A 23126-nucleotide genomic window follows, 5' to 3' on the forward strand; every position below is an offset into this window, starting at 1 on the left:
ACAGTTGTCTTGGAGCATTGTGATGACAAGAGCATGGAACATTGTGATGAGAAGTCCATGGAACATTCTGATGACCTGCATCATGGAGCTTTGCGATGACAATGGCAAGAGGCATTGTGATTAGAGGGATCTTGGAGCATTGTGATGAAAAGGGCATGGATCATTGTGATGACAAAGGCATGGAGCCTTGTCATGACAGGGTTCAAGGAGCATACTGACAACAAGTGTCAGGGAGCATTGTGATGACAAGTGTCATGGAGCACTCTGATGACAAGCGTCATGGAGCCTTGTGATAACCGGGGTCTTGGAGCATTGTGATGAAAAGTGAATGCATCATTGTGATGAAAAAGGCATGGTGCCTTGTCATGACAGGGTTCAAGGAGCACCCTGACGACAAGTGTCAGGGAGCATTGTGATGAAAAGTGTATTGAGCATTGTGATGAGAAGTCCATGGATAATTGTGATGACGAGCGTCATGGGGCGTTGTGATGACAAGTGTTATGGAACATTGTGATCACAAGGGTTTGGAGCATTGTGATGACAGAGGCCATGGAGCATTTTGATTTCATTGTGAAGAGAAAATCATGAAGCATTATGATGAAGGGCATGGTGCATTGTGATGATAGCGTTCATGGAGCACTGAGATGAAAAGTGTCATGGAGCATTGTTATGACAGGGGTCTTGGAGCATTGTGATGACAAGGGCATGGAGCATTGTGATGAGAAGGCCAAGGAGAATACTGATGACATGCGTCATGGAGTTTCGTGATGACCAGGGCATAGAGCATTTTGATTACAGGGGTCTTGGAGCATTGAGATGAAAAGGGACATGGAGCATTGTGATTACAGGGGTAATGGAGCATTGTGATGACAAGTGAATCGAGCATTGTGATGAAAAAGGCATGGATCCTATTCATGACAGGATTCAAGGAGCATTCCGAAGACAACTGTCAGGGAGCATTGTGATGACAAGTGTATTGAGCATTGTGATGACAAAGGTCATGGAGCATTGAGATGACAAGGGCATGGAGTATTGTGATGACAGGCTTCATGGAGCGTTGTGATGACAAGTGTTATGGAACATTGTGATCACACGGGTTTGGAGCAATGCGATGACAGAGTTCATGGTTCATATTGATTTCAAGGAGCATGGATCTTTGTGATGACAAGGGCATGAAGCAATGTGATCCCAAGATGCATGGAGGATCGTGATGATAATGGTAATGGAGGAATATGATGACAAGCGCATGGAGCATTGTGATGAAAAGGCCATGTAGCGTTTTGCTGACAAAGGCATGGAGCATTGTGATGACAAGTGTCATGGAGCACTGTGATGACAAACATCACGTAGCATTGTGATTACAGGGGTCATGGAGCATTGGGATGACACGGCCAAGGATCATTGTGTTGACAAGTGTTATGGAGAATTTTGATGACAAGAGTGCCGGATCATTGTGTTGTCAGGTGTCATGGAGCGTTGTGATGACAGTGGTCATGGAGCATTGGGATGACAAGGGTCATGGAGCATTGTGATCATAATGTCATGGAGCATTGGGTTGAAAATGTTCATGGAGTATTGTGATGAGTGTTGTCATGGAGCATTGTTATGACGGGTGTAATGGATCATTGTGATGAAAAGGGCATGGAACATAGGTCTCTAAAATTTCATGGATTATTGTGATGACAGTGGGTATGGAGCATTGTGATGACAAGGGCTCGGAACACTGTGATACATGGGTCATGGAGGATTGTAATGACATGGGCATGGAGCATTGTGATGAGAAGGGCATCGAGAATTGTGATGACAAGCGTCATGGAGCTTTGTGATGACAAGGACATGGAGCAATATGATGAGACGTTTCAGGGAGCATGTGATGACAATGGCATGGAGCATTGTGATGCCAAGGGTCATGGAGCTGTGTGATAACAAATGTCATGGAGGAGTTTGATGACAAGGGCATGGTGCATTGTGATGAGAAGGGCAGGGAGCATTGTGATGACAGGTGTTATGGAACATTGTGATGTCAGGGCTCATGGAGCATTATGATGATATGGGCATGGAGCATGGTGATGACAGGTGTCATGGAACAGTGTGAGATGACAAGTGTTTTGAGCATTGTGATGACAAACATCTTGGATCATTGAGATGACAAGGGCATGGAGTAGTGTGATGACAGGCATCATGGAGCATTGTGATGAGTGTGTTATGGAACATTGTGATCACAAGGGTTTGGAGCATAGTGATGACAGAGGTCATGGATCATGTTGATTTCAAGGAGCATGGAACATTGTGATGACAAGGGCATGAAGCAATATGATCCCAAGTTTCAGGGAGGATTGTTATGACAATGGTAATGGAGTATTGTGATGAGAATCACATGGAGCACCGTGATGACAAGGTCATGTAGCATTTTGCTGACAAAGGCATGGAGCATTGTGATGACAAGTGTCATGGAACATTGTGATAACAGGGGTCATAGAGCATTAGGATGACAAGAGCATGGAACATTTTGATGAGAAGAGTCATGGAGCATTTTGATGACAAGAGCCTCAGATCATTGTGTTGTCAGGGGCCATTGAGCGTTGTGATGACAGTGGTCATGTAGGATTGGGCTGAAAATGTTCTTGGAGCATTGTGAACACAAGGGAATGGAGCATTGTGGTGACAATATCGTGGAGCATTGTGATGAGATGACCATGGAGTCTTTTGATGACAAGTCTCATGGTGCAAGCTGATGGAAAGCGGCATGGAGCATTGTGATTACAGTTGTCTTGGAGCATTGTGATGACAAGAGCATGGAACATTGTGATGAGAAGTCCATGGAACATTCTGATGACCTGCATCATGGAGCTTTGCGATGACAATGGCAAGAGGCATTGTGATTAGAGGGATCTTGGAGCATTGTGATGAAAAGGGCATGGATCATTGTGATGACAAAGGCATGGAGCCTTGTCATGACAGGGTTCAAGGAGCATACTGACAACAAGTGTCAGGGAGCATTGTGATGACAAGTGTCATGGAGCACTCTGATGACAAGCGTCATGGAGCCTTGTGATAACCGGGGTCTTGGAGCATTGTGATGAAAAGTGAATGCATCATTGTGATGAAAAAGGCATGGTGCCTTGTCATGACAGGGTTCAAGGAGCACCCTGACGACAAGTGTCAGGGAGCATTGTGATGAAAAGTGTATTGAGCATTGTGATGAGAAGTCCATGGATAATTGTGATGATGAGCGTCATGGGGCGTTGTGATGACAAGTGTTATGGAACATTGTGATCACAAGGGTTTGGAGCATTGTGATGACAGAGGCCATGGAGCATTTTGATTTCATTGTGAAGAGAAAATCATGAAGCATTATGATGAAGGGCATGGTGCATTGTGATGATAGCGTTCATGGAGCACTGAGATGAAAAGTGTCATGGAGCATTGTTATGACAGGGGTCTTGGAGCATTGTGATGACAAGGGCATGGAGCATTGTGATGAGAAGGCCAAGGAGAATACTGATGACATGCGTCATGGAGTTTCGTGATGACCAGGGCATAGAGCATTTTGATTACAGGGGTCTTGGAGCATTGAGATGAAAAGGGACATGGAGCATTGTGATTACAGGGGTAATGGAGCATTGTGATGACAAGTGAATCGAGCATTGTGATGAAAAAGGCATGGATCCTATTCATGACAGGATTCAAGGAGCATTCCGAAGACAACTGTCAGGGAGCATTGTGATGACAAGTGTATTGAGCATTGTGATGACAAAGGTCATGGAGCATTGAGATGACAAGGGCATGGAGTATTGTGATGACAGGCTTCATGGAGCGTTGTGATGACAAGTGTTATGGAACATTGTGATCACACGGGTTTGGAGCAATGCGATGACAGAGTTCATGGTTCATATTGATTTCAAGGAGCATGGATCTTTGTGATGACAAGGGCATGAAGCAATGTGATCCCAAGATGCATGGAGGATCGTGATGATAATGGTAATGGAGGAATATGATGACAAGCGCATGGAGCATTGTGATGAAAAGGCCATGTAGCGTTTTGCTGACAAAGGCATGGAGCATTGTGATGACAAGTGTCATGGAGCACTGTGATGACAAACATCACGTAGCATTGTGATTACAGGGGTCATGGAGCATTGGGATGACACGGCCAAGGATCATTGTGTTGACAAGTGTTATGGAGAATTTTGATGACAAGAGTGCCGGATCATTGTGTTGTCAGGTGTCATGGAGCGTTGTGATGACAGTGGTCATGGAGCATTGGGATGACAAGGGTCATGGAGCATTGTGATCATAATGTCATGGAGCATTGGGTTGAAAATGTTCATGGAGTATTGTGATGAGTGTTGTCATGGAGCATTGTTATGACGGGTGTAATGGATCATTGTGATGAAAAGGGCATGGAACATAGGTCTATAAAATTTCATGGATTATTGTGATGACAGTGGGTATGGAGCATTGTGATGACAAGGGCTCGGAACACTGTGATACATGGGTCATGGAGGATTGTAATGACATGGGCATGGAGCATTGTGATGAGAAGGGCATCGAGAATTGTGATGACAAGCGTCATGGAGCTTTGTGATGACAAGGACATGGAGCAATATGATGAGACGTTTCAGGGAGCATGTGATGACAATGGCATGGAGCATTGTGATGCCAAGGGTCATGGAGCTGTGTGATAACAAATGTCATGGAGGAGTTTGATGACAAGGGCATGGTGCATTGTGATGAGAAGGGCAGGGAGCATTGTGATGACAGGTGTTATGGAACATTGTGATCTCAGGGCTCATGGAGCATTATGATGATATGGGCATGGAGCATGGTGATGACAGGTGTCATGGAACAGTGTGAGATGACAAGTGTTTTGAGCATTGTGATGACAAACATCTTGGATCATTGAGATGACAAGGGCATGGAGTAGTGTGATGACAGGCATCATGGAGCATTGTGATGAGTGTGTTATGGAACATTGTGATCACAAGGGTTTGGAGCATAGTGATGACAGAGGTCATGGATCATGTTGATTTCAAGGAGCATGGAACATTGTGATGACAAGGGCATGAAGCAATATGATCCCAAGTTTCAGGGAGGATTGTTATGACAATGGTAATGGAGTATTGTGATGAGAATCACATGGAGCACCGTGATGACAAGGTCATGTAGCATTTTGCTGACAAAGGCATGGAGCATTGTGATGACAAGTGTCATGGAACATTGTGATAACAGGGGTCATAGAGCATTAGGATGACAAGAGCATGGAGCATTTTGATGAGAAGAGTCATGGAGCATTTTGATGACAAGAGCCTCAGATCATTGTGTTGTCAGGGGCCATTGAGCGTTGTGATGACAGTGGTCATGTAGGATTGGGCTGAAAATGTTCTTGGAGCATTGTGAACACAAGGGAATGGAGCATTGTGGTGACAATATCGTGGAGCATTGTGATGAGATGACCATGGAGTCTTTTGATGACAAGTCTCATGGTGCAAGCTGATGGAAAGGGGCATGGAGCATTGTGATTACAGTTGTCTTGGAGCATTGTGATGACAAGAGCATGGAACATTGTGATGAGAAGTCCATGGAACATTCTGATGACCTGCATCATGGAGCTTTGCGATGACAATGGCAAGAGGCATTGTGATTAGAGGGATCTTGGAGCATTGTGATGAAAAGGGCATGGATCATTGTGATGACAAAGGCATGGAGCCTTGTCATGACAGGGTTCAAGGAGCATACTGACAACAAGTGTCAGGGAGCATTGTGATGACAAGTGTCATGGAGCACTCTGATGACAAGCGTCATGGAGCCTTGTGATAACCGGGGTCTTGGAGCATTGTGATGAAAAGTGAATGCATCATTGTGATGAAAAAGGCATGGTGCCTTGTCATGACAGGGTTCAAGGAGCACCCTGACGACAAGTGTCAGGGAGCATTGTGATGAAAAGTGTATTGAGCATTGTGATGAGAAGTCCATGGATAATTGGGATGACGTGCGTCATGGGGCGTTGTGATGACAAGTGTTATGGAACATTGTGATCACAAGGGTTTGGAGCATTGTGATGACAGAGGCCATGGAGCATTTTGATTTCATTGTGAAGAGAAAATCATGAAGCATTATGATGAAGGGTATGGTGCATTGTGATGATAGCGTTCATGGAGCACTGAGATGAAAAGTGTCATGGAGCATTGTTATGACAGGGGTCTTGGAGCATTGTGATGACAAGGGCATGGAGCATTGTGATGAGAAGGCCAAGGAGAATACTGATGACATGCGTCATGGAGTTTCGTGATGACCAGGGCATAGAGCATTTTGATTACAGGGGTCTTGGAGCATTGAGATGAAAAGGGACATGGAGCATTGTGATTACAGGGGTAATGGAGCATTGTGATGACAAGTGAATCGAGCATTGTGATGAAAAAGGCATGGATCCTATTCATGACAGGATTCAAGGAGCATTCCGAAGACAACTGTCAGGGAGCATTGTGATGACTAGTCTATTGAGCATTGTGATGACAAAGGTCATGGAGCACTGAGATGACAAGGGCATGGAGTATTGTGATGACAGGCTTCATGGAGCGTTGTGATGACAAGTGTTATGGAACATTGTGATCACACGGGTTTGGAGCAATGCGATGACAGAGTTCATGGTTCATATTGATTTCAAGGAGCATGGATCTTTGTGATGACAAGGGCATGAAGCAATGTGATCCCAAGATGCATGGAGGATCGTGATGATAATGGTAATGGAGGAATATGATGACAAGCGCATGGAGCATTGTGATGAAAAGGCCATGTAGCGTTTTGCTGACAAAGGCATGGAGCATTGTGATGACAAGTGTCATGGAGCACTGTGATGACAAACATCACGTAGCATTGTGATTACAGGGGTCATGGAGCATTGGGATGACACGGCCAAGGATCATTGTGTTGACAAGTGTTATGGAGAATTTTGATGACAAGAGTGCCGGATCATTGTGTTGTCAGGTGTCATGGAGCGTTGTGATGACAGTGGTCATGGAGCATTGGGATGACAAGGGTCATGGAGCATTGTGATCATAATGTCATGGAGCATTGGGTTGAAAATGTTCATGGAGTATTGTGATGAGTGTTGTCATGGAGCATTGTTATGACGGGTGTAATGGATCATTGTGATGAAAAGGGCATGGAACATAGGTCTATAAAATTTCATGGATTATTGTGATGACAGTGGGTATGGAGCATTGTGATGACAAGGGCTCGGAACACTGTGATACATGGGTCATGGAGGATTGTAATGACATGGGCATGGAGCATTGTGATGAGAAGGGCATCGAGAATTGTGATGACAAGCGTCATGGAGCTTTGTGATGACAAGGACATGGAGCAATATGATGAGACGTTTCAGGGAGCATGTGATGACAATGGCATGGAGCATTGTGATGCCAAGGGTCATGGAGCTGTGTGATAACAAATGTCATGGAGGAGTTTGATGACAAGGGCATGGTGCATTGTGATGAGAAGGGCAGGGAGCATTGTGATGACAGGTGTTATGGAACATTGTGATCTCAGGGCTCATGGAGCATTATGATGATATGGGCATGGAGCATGGTGATGACAGGTGTCATGGAACAGTGTGAGATGACAAGTGTTTTGAGCATTGTGATGACAAACATCTTGGATCATTGAGATGACAAGGGCATGGAGTAGTGTGATGACAGGCATCATGGAGCATTGTGATGAGTGTGTTATGGAACATTGTGATCACAAGGGTTTGGAGCATAGTGATGACAGAGGTCATGGATCATGTTGATTTCAAGGAGCATGGAACATTGTGATGACAAGGGCATGAAGCAATATGATCCCAAGTTTCAGGGAGGATTGTTATGACAATGGTAATGGAGTATTGTGATGAGAATCACATGGAGCACCGTGATGACAAGGTCATGTAGCATTTTGCTGACAAAGGCATGGAGCATTGTGATGACAAGTGTCATGGAACATTGTGATAACAGGGGTCATAGAGCATTAGGATGACAAGAGCATGGAGCATTTTGATGAGAAGAGTCATGGAGCATTTTGATGACAAGAGCCTCAGATCATTGTGTTGTCAGGGGCCATTGAGCGTTGTGATGACAGTGGTCATGTAGGATTGTGCTGAAAATGTTCTTGGAGCATTGTGAACACAAGGGAATGGAGCATTGTGGTGACAATATCGTGGAGCATTGTGATGAGATGACCATGGAGTCTTTTGATGACAAGTCTCATGGTGCAAGCTGATGGAAAGGGGCATGGAGCATTGTGATTACAGTTGTCTTGGAGCATTGTGATGACAAGAGCATGGAGCATTGTGATGAGAAGTCCATGGAACATTCTGATGACCTGCATCATGGAGCTTTGCGATGACAATGGCAAGAGGCATTGTGATTAGAGGGATCTTGGAGCATTGTGATGAAAAGGGCATGGATCATTGTGATGACAAAGGCATGGAGCCTCGTCATGACAGGGTTCAAGGAGCATACTGACAACAAGTGTCAGGGAGCATTGTGATGACAAGTGTCATGGAGCACTCTGATGACAAGCGTCATGGAGCCTTGTGATAACCGGGGTCTTGGAGCATTGTGATGAAAAGTGAATGCATCATTGTGATGAAACAGACATGGTGCCTTGTCATGACAGGGTTCAAGGAGCACCATGACGACAAGTGTCAGGGAGCATTGTGATGAAAAGTGTATTGAGCATTGTGATGACAAAGGTCATGGAGCATTGTGATGAGAAGTCCATGGATAATTGGGATGACGAGCGTCATGGGGCGTTGTGATGACAAGTGTTATGGAACATTGTGATCACAAGGGTTTGGAGCATTGTGATGACAGAGGCCATGGAGCATTTTGATTTCATTGTGAAGAGAAAATCATGAAGCATTATGATGAAGGGCATGGTGCATTGTGATGATAGCGTTCATGGAGCACTGAGATGAAAAGTGTCATGGAGCATTGTTATGACAGGGGTCTTGGAGCATTGTGATGACAAGGGCATGGAGCATTGTGATGAGAAGGCCAAGGAGAATACTGATGACATGCGTCATGGAGTTTCGTGATGACCAGGGCATAGAGCATTTTGATTACAGGGGTCTTGGAGCATTGAGATGAAAAGGGACATGGAGCATTGTGATTACAGGGGTAATGGAGCATTGTGATGACAAGTGAATCGAGCATTGTGATGAAAAAGGCATGGATCCTATTCATGACAGGATTCAAGGAGCATTCCGAAGACAACTGTCAGGGAGCATTGTGATGACTAGTCTATTGAGCATTGTGATGACAAAGGTCATGGAGCACTGAGATGACAAGGGCATGGAGTATTGTGATGACAGGCTTCATGGAGCGTTGTGATGACAAGTGTTATGGAACATTGTGATCACACGGGTTTGGAGCAATGCGATGACAGAGTTCATGGTTCATATTGATTTCAAGGAGCATGGATCTTTGTGATGACAAGGGCATGAAGCAATGTGATCCCAAGATGCATGGAGGATCGTGATGACAATGGTAATGGAGGAATATGATGACAAGCGCATGGAGCATTGTGATGAAAAGGCCATGTAGCGTTTTGCTGACAAAGGCATGGAGCATTGTGATGACAAACATCACGTAGCATTGTGATTACAGGGGTCATGGAGCATTGGGATGACACGGCCAAGGATCATTGTGTTGACAAGTGTTATGGAGAATTTTGATGACAAGAGTGCCGGATCATTGTGTTGTCAGGTGTCATGGAGCGTTGTGATGACAGTGGTCATGGAGCATTGGGATGACAAGGGTCATGGAGCATTGTGATCATAAGGTCATGGAGCATTGGGTTGAAAATGTTCATGGAGTATTGTGATGAGTGTTGTCATGGAGCATTGTTATGACGGGTGTAATGGATCATTGTGATGAAAAGGGCATGGAACATAGGTCTATAAAATTTCATGGATTATTGTGATGACAGTGGGTATGGAGCATTGTGATGACAAGGGCTCGGAACACTGTGATACATGGGTCATGGAGGATTGTAATGACATGGGCATGGAGCATTGTGATGAGAAGGGCATCGAGAATTGTGATGACAAGCGTCATGGAGCTTTGTGATGACAAGGACATGGAGCAATATGATGAGACGTTTCAGGGAGCATGTGATGACAATGGCATGGAGCATTGTGATGCCAAGGGTCATGGAGCTGTGTGATAACAAATGTCATGGAGGAGTTTGATGACAAGGGCATGGTGCATTGTGATGAGAAAGGCAGGGAGCATTGTGATGACAGGTGTTATGGAACATTGTGATCGCAGGGCTCATGGAGCATTATGATGATATGGGCATGGAGCATGGTGATGACAGGTGTCATGGAACAGTGTGAGATGACAAGTGTTTTGAGCATTGTGATGACAAACATCTTGGATCATTGAGATGACAAGGGCATGGAGTAGTGTGATGACAGGCATCATGGAGCATTGTGATGAGTGTGTTATGGAACATTGTGATCACAAGGGTTTGGAGCATAGTGATGACAGAGGTCATGGATCATGTTGATTTCAAGGAGCATGGAACATTGTGATGACAAGGGCATGAAGCAATATGATCCCAAGTTTCAGGGAGGATTGTTATGACAATGGTAATGGAGTATTGTGATGAGAATCACATGGAGCACCGTGATGACAAGGTCATGTAGCATTTTGCTGACAAAGGCATGGAGCATTGTGATGACAAGTGTCATGGAACATTGTGATAACAGGGGTCATAGAGCATTAGGATGACAAGAGCATGGAGCATTTTGATGAGAAGAGTCATGGAGCATTTTGATGACAAGAGCCTCAGATCATTGTGTTGTCAGGGGCCATTGAGCGTTGTGATGACAGTGGTCATGTAGGATTGGGCTGAAAATGTTCTTGGAGCATTGTGAACACAAGGGAATGGAGCATTGTGGTGACAATATCGTGGAGCATTGGATGAGATGACCATGGAGTCTTTTGATGACAAGTCTCATGGTGCAAGCTGATGGAAAGGGGCATGGAGCATTGTGATTACAGTTGTCTTGGAGCATTGTGATGACAAGAGCATGGAGCATTGTGATGACAAGAGCATGGAGCATTGTGATAAGAAGTCCATGGAACATTCTGATGACCTGCATCATGGAGCTTTGCGATGACAATGGCAAGAGGCATTGTGATTAGAGGGATCTTGGAGCATTGTGATGAAAAGGGCATGGATCATTGTGATGACAAAGGCATGGAGCCTTGTCATGACAGGGTTCAAGGAGCATACTGACAACAAGTGTCAGGGAGCATTGTGATGACAAGTGTCATGGAGCACTCTGATGACAAGCGTCATGGAGCCTTGTGATAACCGGGGTCTTGGAGCATTGTGATGAAAAGTGAATGCATCATTGTGATGAAACAGGCATGGTGCCTTGTCATGACAGGGTTCAAGGAGCACCCTGACGACAAGTGTCAGGGAGCATTGTGATGAAAAGTGTATTGAGCATTGTGATGACAAAGGTCATGGAGCATTGTGATGAGAAGTCCATGGATAATTGGGATGATGAGCGTCATGGGGCTTTGTGATGACAAGTGTTATGGAACATTGTGATCACTAGGGTTTGGAGCATTGTGATGACAGAGGCCATGGAGCATTTTGATTTCATTGTGAAGAGAAAATCATGAAGCATTATGATGAAGGGCATGGTGCATTGTGATGATAGCATTCATAGAGCACTGAGATGAAAAGTGTCATGGAGCATTGTTATGACAGGGGTCTTGGAGCATTGTGATGACAAAGGCATGGAGCATTGTGATGAGAAGGCCAAGGAGAATACTGATGACATGCGTCATGGAGTTTCGTGATGACCAGGGCATAGAGCATTTTGATTACAGGGGTCTTGGAGCATTGAGATGAAAAGGGGCATGGAGCATTGTGATTACAGGGGTAATGGAGCATTGTGATGACAAGTGAATCGAGCATTGTGATGAAAAAGGCATGGATCCTATTCATGACAGGATTCAAGGAGCATTCCGAAGACAACTGTCAGGGAGCATTGTGATGACAAGTGTATTGAGCATTGTGATGACAAAGGTCATGGAGCATTGAGATGACAAGGGCATGGAGTATTGTGATGACAGGCTTCATGGAGCGTTGTGATGACAAGTGTTATGGAACATTGTGATCACACAGGTTTGGAGCAATGCGATGACAGAGTTCATGGTTCATATTGATTTCAAGGAGCATGGATCTTTGTGATGACAAGGGCATGAAGCAATGTGATCCCAAGATGCATGGAGGATCGTGATGACAATTGTAATGGAGGAATATGATGACAAGCGCATGGAGCATTGTGATGAAAAGGCCATGTAGCGTTTTGCTGACAAAGGCATGGAGCATTGTGATGACAAGTGTCATGGAGCACTGTGATGACAAACATCACGTAGCATTGTGATTACAGGGGTCTTGGAGCATTGGGATGACACGGCCAAGGATCATTGTGTTGACAAGTGTTATGGAGAATTTTGATGACAAGAGTGCCGGATCATTGTGTTGTCAGGTGTCATGGAGCGTTGTGATGACAGTGGTCATGGAGCATTGGGATGACAAGGGTCATGGAGCATTGTGATCATAAGGTCATGGAGCATTGGGTTGAAAATGTTCATGGAGTATTGTGATGAGTGTTGTCATGGAGCATTGTTATGACGGGTGTAATGGATCATTGTGATGAAAAGGGCATGGAACATAGGTCTATAAAATTTCATGGATTATTGTGATGACAGTGGGTATGGAGCATTGTGATGACAAGGGCTCGGAACACTGTGATACATGGGTCATGGAGGATTGTAATGACATGGGCATGGAGCAGTGTGATGAGAAGGGCATCGAGAATTGTGATGACAAGCGTCATGGAGCTTTGTGATGACAAGGACATGGAGCAATATGATGAGACGTTTCAGGGAGCATGTGATGACAATGGCATGGAGCATTGTGATGCCAAGGGTCATGGAGCTGTGTGATAACAAATGTCATGGAGGAGTTTGATGACAAGGGCATGGTGCATTGTGATGAGAAGGGCAGGGAGCATTGTGATGACAGGTGTTATGGAACATTGTGATGTCAGGGCTCATGGAGCATTATGATGATATGGGCATGGAGCATGGTGATGACAGGTGTCATGGAACAGTGTGAAATGACAAGTGTTTTGAGCTTTGTGATGACAAACATCTTGGATCATTGAGATGACAAGGGCATGGAGTAGTGTGATGACAGGCATCATGGAGCATTGTGATGAGTGTGTTATGGAACATTGTGATCACAAGGGTTTGGAGCATAGTGATGACAGAGGTCATGGATCATGTTGATTTCAAGGAGCATGGAACATTGTGATGACAAGGGCATGAAGCAATATGATCCCAAGTTTCAGGGAGGATTGTTATGACAATGGTAATGGAGTATTGTGATGAGAATCACATGGAGCACCGTGATGACAAGGTCATGTAGCATTTTGCTGACAAAGGCATGGAGCATTGTGATGACAAGTGTCATGGAACATTGTGATAACAGGGGTCATAGAGCATTAGGATGACAAGAGCATGGAACATTTTGATGAGAAGAGTCATGGAGCATTTTGATGACAAGAGCCTCAGATCATTGTGTTGTCAGGGGCCATTGAGCGTTGTGATGACAGTGGTCATGTAGGATTGGGCTGAAAATGTTCTTGGAGCATTGTGAACACAAGGGAATGGAGCATTGTGGTGACAATATCGTGGAGCATTGTGATGAGATGACCATGGAGTCTTTTGATGACAAGTCTCATGGTGCAAGCTGATGGAAAGGGGCATGGAGCATTGTGATTACAGTTGTCTTGGAGCATTGTGATGACAAGAGCATGGAACATTGTGATGAGAAGTCCATGGAACATTCTGATGACCTGCATCATGGAGCTTTGCGATGACAATGGCAAGAGGCATTGTGATTAGAGGGATCTTGGAGCATTGTGATGAAAAGGGCATGGATCATTGTGATGACAAAGGCATGGAGCCTTGTCATGACAGGGTTCAAGGAGCATACTGACAACAAGTGTCAGGGAGCATTGTGATGACAAGTGTCATGGAGCACTCTGATGACAAGCGTCATGGAGCCTTGTGATAACCGGGGTCTTGGAGCATTGTGATGAAAAGTGAATGCATCATTGTGATGAAAAAGGCATGGTGCCTTGTCATGACAGGGTTCAAGGAGCACCCTGACGACAAGTGTCAGGGAGCATTGTGATGAAAAGTGTATTGAGCATTGTGATGAGAAGTCCATGGATAATTGTGATGACGAGCGTCATGGGGCGTTGTGATGACAAGTGTTATGGAACATTGTGATCACAAGGGTTTGGAGCATTGTGATGACAGAGGCCATGGAGCATTTTGATTTCATTGTGAAGAGAAAATCATGAAGCATTATGATGAAGGGCATGGTGCATTGTGATGATAGCGTTCATGGAGCACTGAGATGAAAAGTGTCATGGAGCATTGTTATGACAGGGGTCTTGGAGCATTGTGATGACAAGGGCATGGAGCATTGTGATGAGAAGGCCAAGGAGAATACTGATGACATGCGTCATGGAGTTTCGTGATGACCAGGGCATAGAGCATTTTGATTACAGGGGTCTTGGAGCATTGAGATGAAAAGGGACATGGAGCATTGTGATTACAGGGGTAATGGAGCATTGTGATGACAAGTGAATCGAGCATTGTGATGAAAAAGGCATGGATCCTATTCATGACAGGATTCAAGGAGCATTCCGAAGACAACTGTCAGGGAGCATTGTGATGACAAGTGTATTGAGCATTGTGATGACAAAGGTCATGGAGCATTGAGATGACAAGGGCATGGAGTATTGTGATGACAGGCTTCATGGAGCGTTGTGATGACAAGTGTTATGGAACATTGTGATCACACGGGTTTGGAGCAATGCGATGACAGAGTTCATGGTTCATATTGATTTCAAGGAGCATGGATCTTTGTGATGACAAGGGCATGAAGCAATGTGATCCCAAGATGCATGGAGGATCGTGATGATAATGGTAATGGAGGAATATGATGACAAGCACATGGAGCATTGTGATGAAAAGGCCATGTAGCGTTTTGCTGACAAAGGCATGGAGCATTGTGATGACAAGTGTCATGGAGCACTGTGATGACAAACATCACGTAGCATTGTGATTACAGGGGTCATGGAGCATTGGGATGACACGGCCAAGGATCATTGTGTTGACAAGTGTTATGGAGAATTTTGATGACAAGAGTGCCGGATCATTGTGTTGTCAGGTGTCATGGAGCGTTGTGATGACAGTGGTCATGGAGCATTGGGATGACAAGGGTCATGGAGCATTGTGATCATAATGTCATGGAGCATTGGGTTGAAAATGTTCATGGAGTATTGTGATGAGTGTTGTCATGGAGCATTGTTATGACGGGTGTAATGGATCATTGTGATGAAAAGGGCATGGAACATAGGTCTCTAAAATTTCATGGATTATTGTGATGACAGTGGGTATGGAGCATTGTGATGACAAGGGCTCGGAACACTGTGATACATGGGTCATGGAGGATTGTAATGACATGGGCATGGAGCATTGTGATGAGAAGGGCATCGAGAATTGTGATGACAAGCGTCATGGAGCTTTGTGATGACAAGGACATGGAGCAATATGATGAGACGTTTCAGGGAGCATGTGATGACAATGGCATGGAGCATTGTGATGCCAAGGGTCATGGAGCTGTGTGATAACAAATGTCATGGAGGAGTTTGATGACAAGGGCATGGTGCATTGTGATGAGAAGGGCAGGGAGCATTGTGATGACAGGTGTTATGGAACATTGTGATCGCAGGGCTCATGGAGCATTATGATGATATGGGCATGGAGCATGGTGATGACAGGTGTCATGGAACAGTGTGAGATGACAAGTGTTTTGAGCATTGTGATGACAAACATCTTGGATCATTGAGATGACAAGGGCATGGAGTAGTGTGATGACAGGCATCATGGAGCATTGTGATGAGTGTGTTATGGAACATTGTGATCACAAGGGTTTGGAGCATAGTGATGACAGAGGTCATGGATCATGTTGATTTCAAGGAGCATGGAACATTGTGATGACAAGGGCATGAAGCAATATGATCCCAAGTTTCAGGGAGGATTGTTATGACAATGGTAATGGAGTATTGTGATGAGAATCACATGGAGCACCGTGATGACAAGGTCATGTAGCATTTTGCTGACAAAGGCATGGAGCATTGTGATGACAAGTGTCATGGAACATTGTGATAACAGGGGTCATAGAGCATTAGGATGACAAGAGCATGGAACATTTTGATGAGAAGAGTCATGGAGCATTTTGATGACAAGAGCCTCAGATCATTGTGTTGTCAGGGGCCATTGAGCGTTGTGATGACAGTGGTCATGTAGGATTGGGCTGAAAATGTTCTTGGAGCATTGTGAACACAAGGGAATGGAGCATTGTGGTGACAATATCGTGGAGCATTGTGATGAGATGACCATGGAGTCTTTTGATGACAAGTCTCATGGTGCAAGCTGATGGAAAGGGGCATGGAGCATTGTGATTACAGTTGTCTTGGAGCATTGTGATGACAAGAGCATGGAGCATTGTGATGAGAAGTCCATGGAACATTCTGATGACCTGCATCATGGAGCTTTGCGATGACAATGGCAAGAGGCATTGTGATTAGAGGGATCTTGGAGCATTGTGATGAAAAGGGCATGGATCATTGTGATGACAAAGGCATGGAGACTCGTCATGACAGGGTTCAAGGAGCATACTGACAACAAGTGTCAGGGAGCATTGTGATGACAAGTGTCATGGAGCACTCTGATGACAAGCGTCATGGAGCCTTGTGATAACCGGGGTCTTGGAGCATTGTGATGAAAAGTGAATGCATCATTGTGATGAAACAGGCATGGTGCCTTGTCATGACAGGGTTCAAGGAGCACCCTGACGACAAGTGTCAGGGAGCATTGTGATGAAATGTGTATTGAGCATTGTGATGACAAAGGTCATGGAGCATTGTGATGAGAAGTCCATGGATAATTGGGATGATGAGCGTCATGGGGCTTTGTGATGACAAGTGTTATGGAACATTGTGATCACTAGGGTTTGGAGCATTGTGATGACAGAGGCCATGGAGCATTTTGATTTCATTGTGAAGAAAAAATCATGAAGCATTATGATGAAGGGCATGGTGCATTGTGATGATAGCGTTCATGGAGCACTGAGATGAAAAGTGTCATGGAGCATTGTTATGACAGGGGTCTTGGAGCATTGTGATGACAAAGGCATGGAGCATTGTGATGAGAAGGCCAAGGAGAATACTGATGACATGCGTCATGGAGTTTCGTGATGACCAGGGCATAGAGCATTTTGATTACAGGGGTCTTGGAGCATTGAGATGAAAAGGGGCATGGAGCATTGTGATTACAGGGGTAATGGAGCATTGTGATGACAAGTGAATCGAGCATTGTGATGAAAAAGGCATGGATCCTATTCATGACAGGATTCAAGGAGCATTCCGAAGACAACTGTCAGGGAGCATTGTGATGACAAGTGTATTGAGCATTGTGATGACAAAGGTCATGGAGCATTGAGATGACAAGGGCATGGAGTATTGTGATGACAGGCTTCATGGAGCGTTGTGATGACAAGTGTTATGGAACATTGTGATCACACGGGTTTGGAGCAATGCGATGACAGAGTTCATGGTTCATATTGATTTCAAGGAGCATGGATCTTTGTGATGACAAGGGCATGAAGCAATGTGATCCCAAGATGCATGGAGGATCGTGATGACAATTGTAATGGAGGAATATGATGACAAGCGCATGGAGCATTGTGATGAAAAGGCCATGTAGCGTTTTGCTGACAAAGGCATGGAGCATTGTGATGACAAGTGTCATGGAGCACTGTGATGACAAACATCACGTAGCATTGTGATTACAGGGGTCTTGGAGCATTGGGATGACACGGCCAAGGATCATTGTGTTGACAAGTGTTATGGAGAATTTTGATGACAAGAGTGCCGGATCATTGTGTTGTCAGGTGTCATGGAGCGTTGTGATGACAGTGGTCATGGAGCATTGGGATGACAAGGGTCATGGAGCATTGTGATCATAAGGTCATGGAGCATTGGGTTGAAAATATTCATGGAGTATTGTGATGAGTGTTGTCATGGAGCATTGTTATGACGGGTGTAATGGATCATTGTGATGAAAAGGGCATGGAACATAGGTCTCTAAAATTTCATGGATTATTGTGATGACAGTGGGTATGGAGCATTGTGATGACAAGGGCTCGGAACACTGTGATACATGGGTCATGGAGGATTGTAATGACATGGGCATGGAGCATTGTGATGAGAAGGGCATCGAGAATTGTGATGACAAGCGTCATGGAGCTTTGTGATGACAAGGACATGGAGCAATATGATGAGACGTTTCAGGGAGCATGTGATGACAATGGCATGGAGCATTGTGATGCCAAGGGTCATGGAGCTGTGTGATAACAAATGTCATGGAGGAGTTTGATGACAAGGGCATGGTGCATTGTGATGAGAAGGGCAGGGAGCATTGTGATGACAGGTGTTATGGAACATTGTGATCTCAGGGCTCATGGAGCATTATGATGATATGGGCATGGAGCATGGTGATGACAGGTGTCATGGAACAGTGTGAGATGACAAGTGTTTTGAGCATTGTGATGACAAACATCTTGGATCATTGAGATGACAAGGGCATGGAGTAGTGTGATGACAGGCATCATGGAGCATTGTGATGAGTGTGTTATGGAACATTGTGATCACAAGGGTTTGGAGCATAGTGATGACAGAGGTCATGGATCATGTTGATTTCAAGGAGCATGGAACATTGTGATGACAAGGGCATGAAGCAATATGATCCCAAGTTTCAGGGAGGATTGTTATGACAATGGTAATGGAGTATTGTGATGAGAATCACATGGAGCACCGTGATGACAAGGTCATGTAGCATTTTGCTGACAAAGGCATGGAGCATTGTGATGACAAGTGTCATGGAACATTGTGATAACAGGGGTCATAGAGCATTAGGATGACAAGAGCATGGAACATTTTGATGAGAAGAGTCATGGAGCATTTTGATGACAAGAGCCTCAGATCATTGTGTTGTCAGGGGCCATTGAGCGTTGTGATGACAGTGGTCATGTAGGATTGGGCTGAAAATGTTCTTGGAGCATTGTGAACACAAGGGAATGGAGCATTGTGGTGACAATATTGTGGAGCATTGTGATGAGATGACCATGGAGTCTTTTGATGACAAGTCTCATGGTGCAAGCTGATGGAAAGGGGCATGGAGCATTGTGATTACAGTTGTCTTGGAGCATTGTGATGACAAGAGCATGGAACATTGTGATGAGAAGTCCATGGAACATTCTGATGACCTGCATCATGGAGCTTTGCGATGACAATGGCAAGAGGCATTGTGATTAGAGGGATCTTGGAGCATTGTGATGAAAAGGGCATGGATCATTGTGATGACAAAGGCATGGAGCCTTGTCATGACAGGGTTCAAGGAGCATACTGACAACAAGTGTCAGGGAGCATTGTGATGACAAGTGTCATGGAGCACTCTGATGACAAGCGTCATGGAGCCTTGTGATAACCGGGGTCTTGGAGCATTGTGATGAAAAGTGAATGCATCATTGTGATGAAAAAGGCATGGTGCCTTGTCATGACAGGGTTCAAGGAGCACCCTGACGACAAGTGTCAGGGAGCATTGTGATGAAAAGTGTATTGAGCATTGTGATGAGAAGTCCATGGATAATTGGGATGACGTGCGTCATGGGGCGTTGTGATGACAAGTGTTATGGAACATTGTGATCACAAGGGTTTGGAGCATTGTGATGACAGAGGCCATGGAGCATTTTGATTTCATTGTGAAGAGAAAATCATGAAGCATTATGATGAAGGGTATGGTGCATTGTGATGATAGCGTTCATGGAGCACTGAGATGAAAAGTGTCATGGAGCATTGTTATGACAGGGGTCTTGGAGCATTGTGATGACAAGGGCATGGAGCATTGTGATGAGAAGGCCAAGGAGAATACTGATGACATGCGTCATGGAGTTTCGTGATGACCAGGGCATAGAGCATTTTGATTACAGGGGTCTTGGAGCATTGAGATGAAAAGGGACATGGAGCATTGTGATTACAGGGGTAATGGAGCATTGTGATGACAAGTGAATCGAGCATTGTGATGAAAAAGGCATGGATCCTATTCATGACAGGATTCAAGGAGCATTCCGAAGACAACTGTCAGGGAGCATTGTGATGACTAGTCTATTGAGCATTGTGATGACAAAGGTCATGGAGCACTGAGATGACAAGGGCATGGAGTATTGTGATGACAGGCTTCATGGAGCGTTGTGATGACAAGTGTTATGGAACATTGTGATCACACGGGTTTGGAGCAATGCGATGACAGAGTTCATGGTTCATATTGATTTCAAGGAGCATGGATCTTTGTGATGACAAGGGCATGAAGCAATGTGATCCCAAGATGCATGGAGGATCGTGATGACAATGGTAATGGAGGAATATGATGACAAGCGCATGGAGCATTGTGATGAAAAGGCCATGTAGCGTTTTGCTGACAAAGGCATGGAGCATTGTGATGACAAGTGTCATGGAGCACTGTGATGACAAACATCACGTAGCATTGTGATTACAGGGGTCATGGAGCATTGGGATGACACGGCCAAGGATCATTGTGTTGACAAGTGTTATGGAGAATTTTGATGACAAGAGTGCCGGATCATTGTGTTGTCAGGTGTCATGGAGCGTTGTGATGACAGTGGTCATGGAGCATTGGGATGACAAGGGTCATGGAGCATTGTGATCATAAGGTCATGGAGCATTGGGTTGAAAATGTTCATGGAGTATTGTGATGAGTGTTGTCATGGAGCATTGTTATGACGGGTGTAATGGATCATTGTGATGAAAAGGGCATGGAACATAGGTCTCTAAAATTTCATGGATTATTGTGATGACAGTGGGTATGGAGCATTGTGATGACAAGGGCTCGGAACACTGTGATACATGGGTCATGGAGGATTGTAATGACATGGGCATGGAGCATTGTGATGAGAAGGGCATCGAGAATTGTGATGACAAGCGTCATGGAGCTTTGTGATGACAAGGACATGGAGCAATATGATGAGACGTTTCAGGGAGCATGTGATGACAATGGCATGGAGCATTGTGATGCCAAGGGTCATGGAGCTGTGTGATAACAAATGTCATGGAGGAGTTTGATGACAAGGGCATGGTGCATTGTGATGAGAAGGGCAGGGAGCATTGTGATGACAGGTGTTATGGAACATTGTGATGTCAGGGCTCATGGAGCATTATGATGATATGGGCATGGAGCATGGTGATGACAGGTGTCATGGAACAGTGTGAGATGACAAGTGTTTTGAGCATTGTGATGACAAACATCTTGGATCATTGAGATGACAAGGGCATGGAGTAGTGTGATGACAGGCATCATGGAGCATTGTGATGAGTGTGTTATGGAACATTGTGATCACAAGGGTTTGGAGCATAGTGATGACAGAGGTCATGGATCATGTTGATTTCAAGGAGCATGGAACATTGTGATGACAAGGGCATGAAGCAATATGATCCCAAGTTTCAGGGAGGATTGTTATGACAATGGTAATGGAGTATTGTGATGAGAATCACATGGAGCACCGTGATGACAAGGTCATGTAGCATTTTGCTGACAAAGGCATGGAGCATTGTGATGACAAGTGTCATGGAACATTGTGATAACAGGGGTCATAGAGCATTAGGATGACAAGAGCATGGAGCATTTTGATGAGAAGAGTCATGGAGCATTTTGATGACAAGAGCCTCAGATCATTGTGTTGTCAGGGGCCATTGAGCGTTGTGATGACAGTGGTCATGTAGGATTGGGCTGAAAATGTTCTTGGAGCATTGTGAACACAAGGGAATGGAGCATTGTGGTGACAATATCGTGGAGCATTGGATGAGATGACCATGGAGTCTTTTGATGACAAGTCTCATGGTGCAAGCTGATGGAAAGGGGCATGGAGCATTGTGATTACAGTTGTCTTGGAGCATTGTGATGACAAGAGCATGGAGCATTGTGATGACAAGAGCATGGAGCATTGTGATAAGAAGTCCATGGAACATTCTGATGACCTGCATCATGGAGCTTTGCGATGACAATGGCAAGAGGCATTGTGATTAGAGGGATCTTGGAGCATTGTGATGAAAAGGGCATGGATCATTGTGATGACAAAGGCATGGAGCCTTGTCATGACAGGGTTCAAGGAGCATACTGACAACAAGTGTCAGGGAGCATTGTGATGACAAGTGTCATGGAGCACTCTGATGACAAGCGTCATGGAGCCTTGTGATAACCAGGGTCTTGGAGCATTGTGATGAAAAGTGAATGCATCATTGTGATGAAACAGGCATGGTGCCTTGTCATGACAGGGTTCAAGGAGCACCCTGACGACAAGTGTCAGGGAGCATTGTGATGAAAAGTGTATTGAGCATTGTGATGACAAAGGTCATGGAGCATTGTGATGAGAAGTCCATGGATAATTGGGATGATGAGCGTCATGGGGCTTTGTGATGACAAGTGTTATGGAACATTGTGATCACTAGGGTTTGGAGCATTGTGATGACAGAGGCCATGGAGCATTTTGATTTCATTGTGAAGAGAAAATCATGAAGCATTATGATGAAGGGCATGGTGCATTGTGATGATAGCGTTCATGGAGCACTGAGATGAAAAGTGTCATGGAGCATTGTTATGACAGGGGTCTTGGAGCATTGTGATGACAAAGGCATGGAGCATTGTGATGAGAAGGCCAAGGAGAATACTGATGACATGCGTCATGGAGTTTCGTGATGACCAGGGCATAGAGCATTTTGATTACAGGGGTCTTGGAGCATTGAGATGAAAAGGGGCATGGAGCATTGTGATTACAGGGGTAATGGAGCATTGTGATGACAAGTGAATCGAGCATTGTGATGAAAAAGGCATGGATCC

Source organism: Mesoplodon densirostris, chromosome Y (genome assembly GCF_025265405.1).
Source record: "Mesoplodon densirostris isolate mMesDen1 chromosome Y, mMesDen1 primary haplotype, whole genome shotgun sequence".
NCBI classification, from domain to species: domain Eukaryota; kingdom Metazoa; phylum Chordata; class Mammalia; order Artiodactyla; family Ziphiidae; genus Mesoplodon; species Mesoplodon densirostris.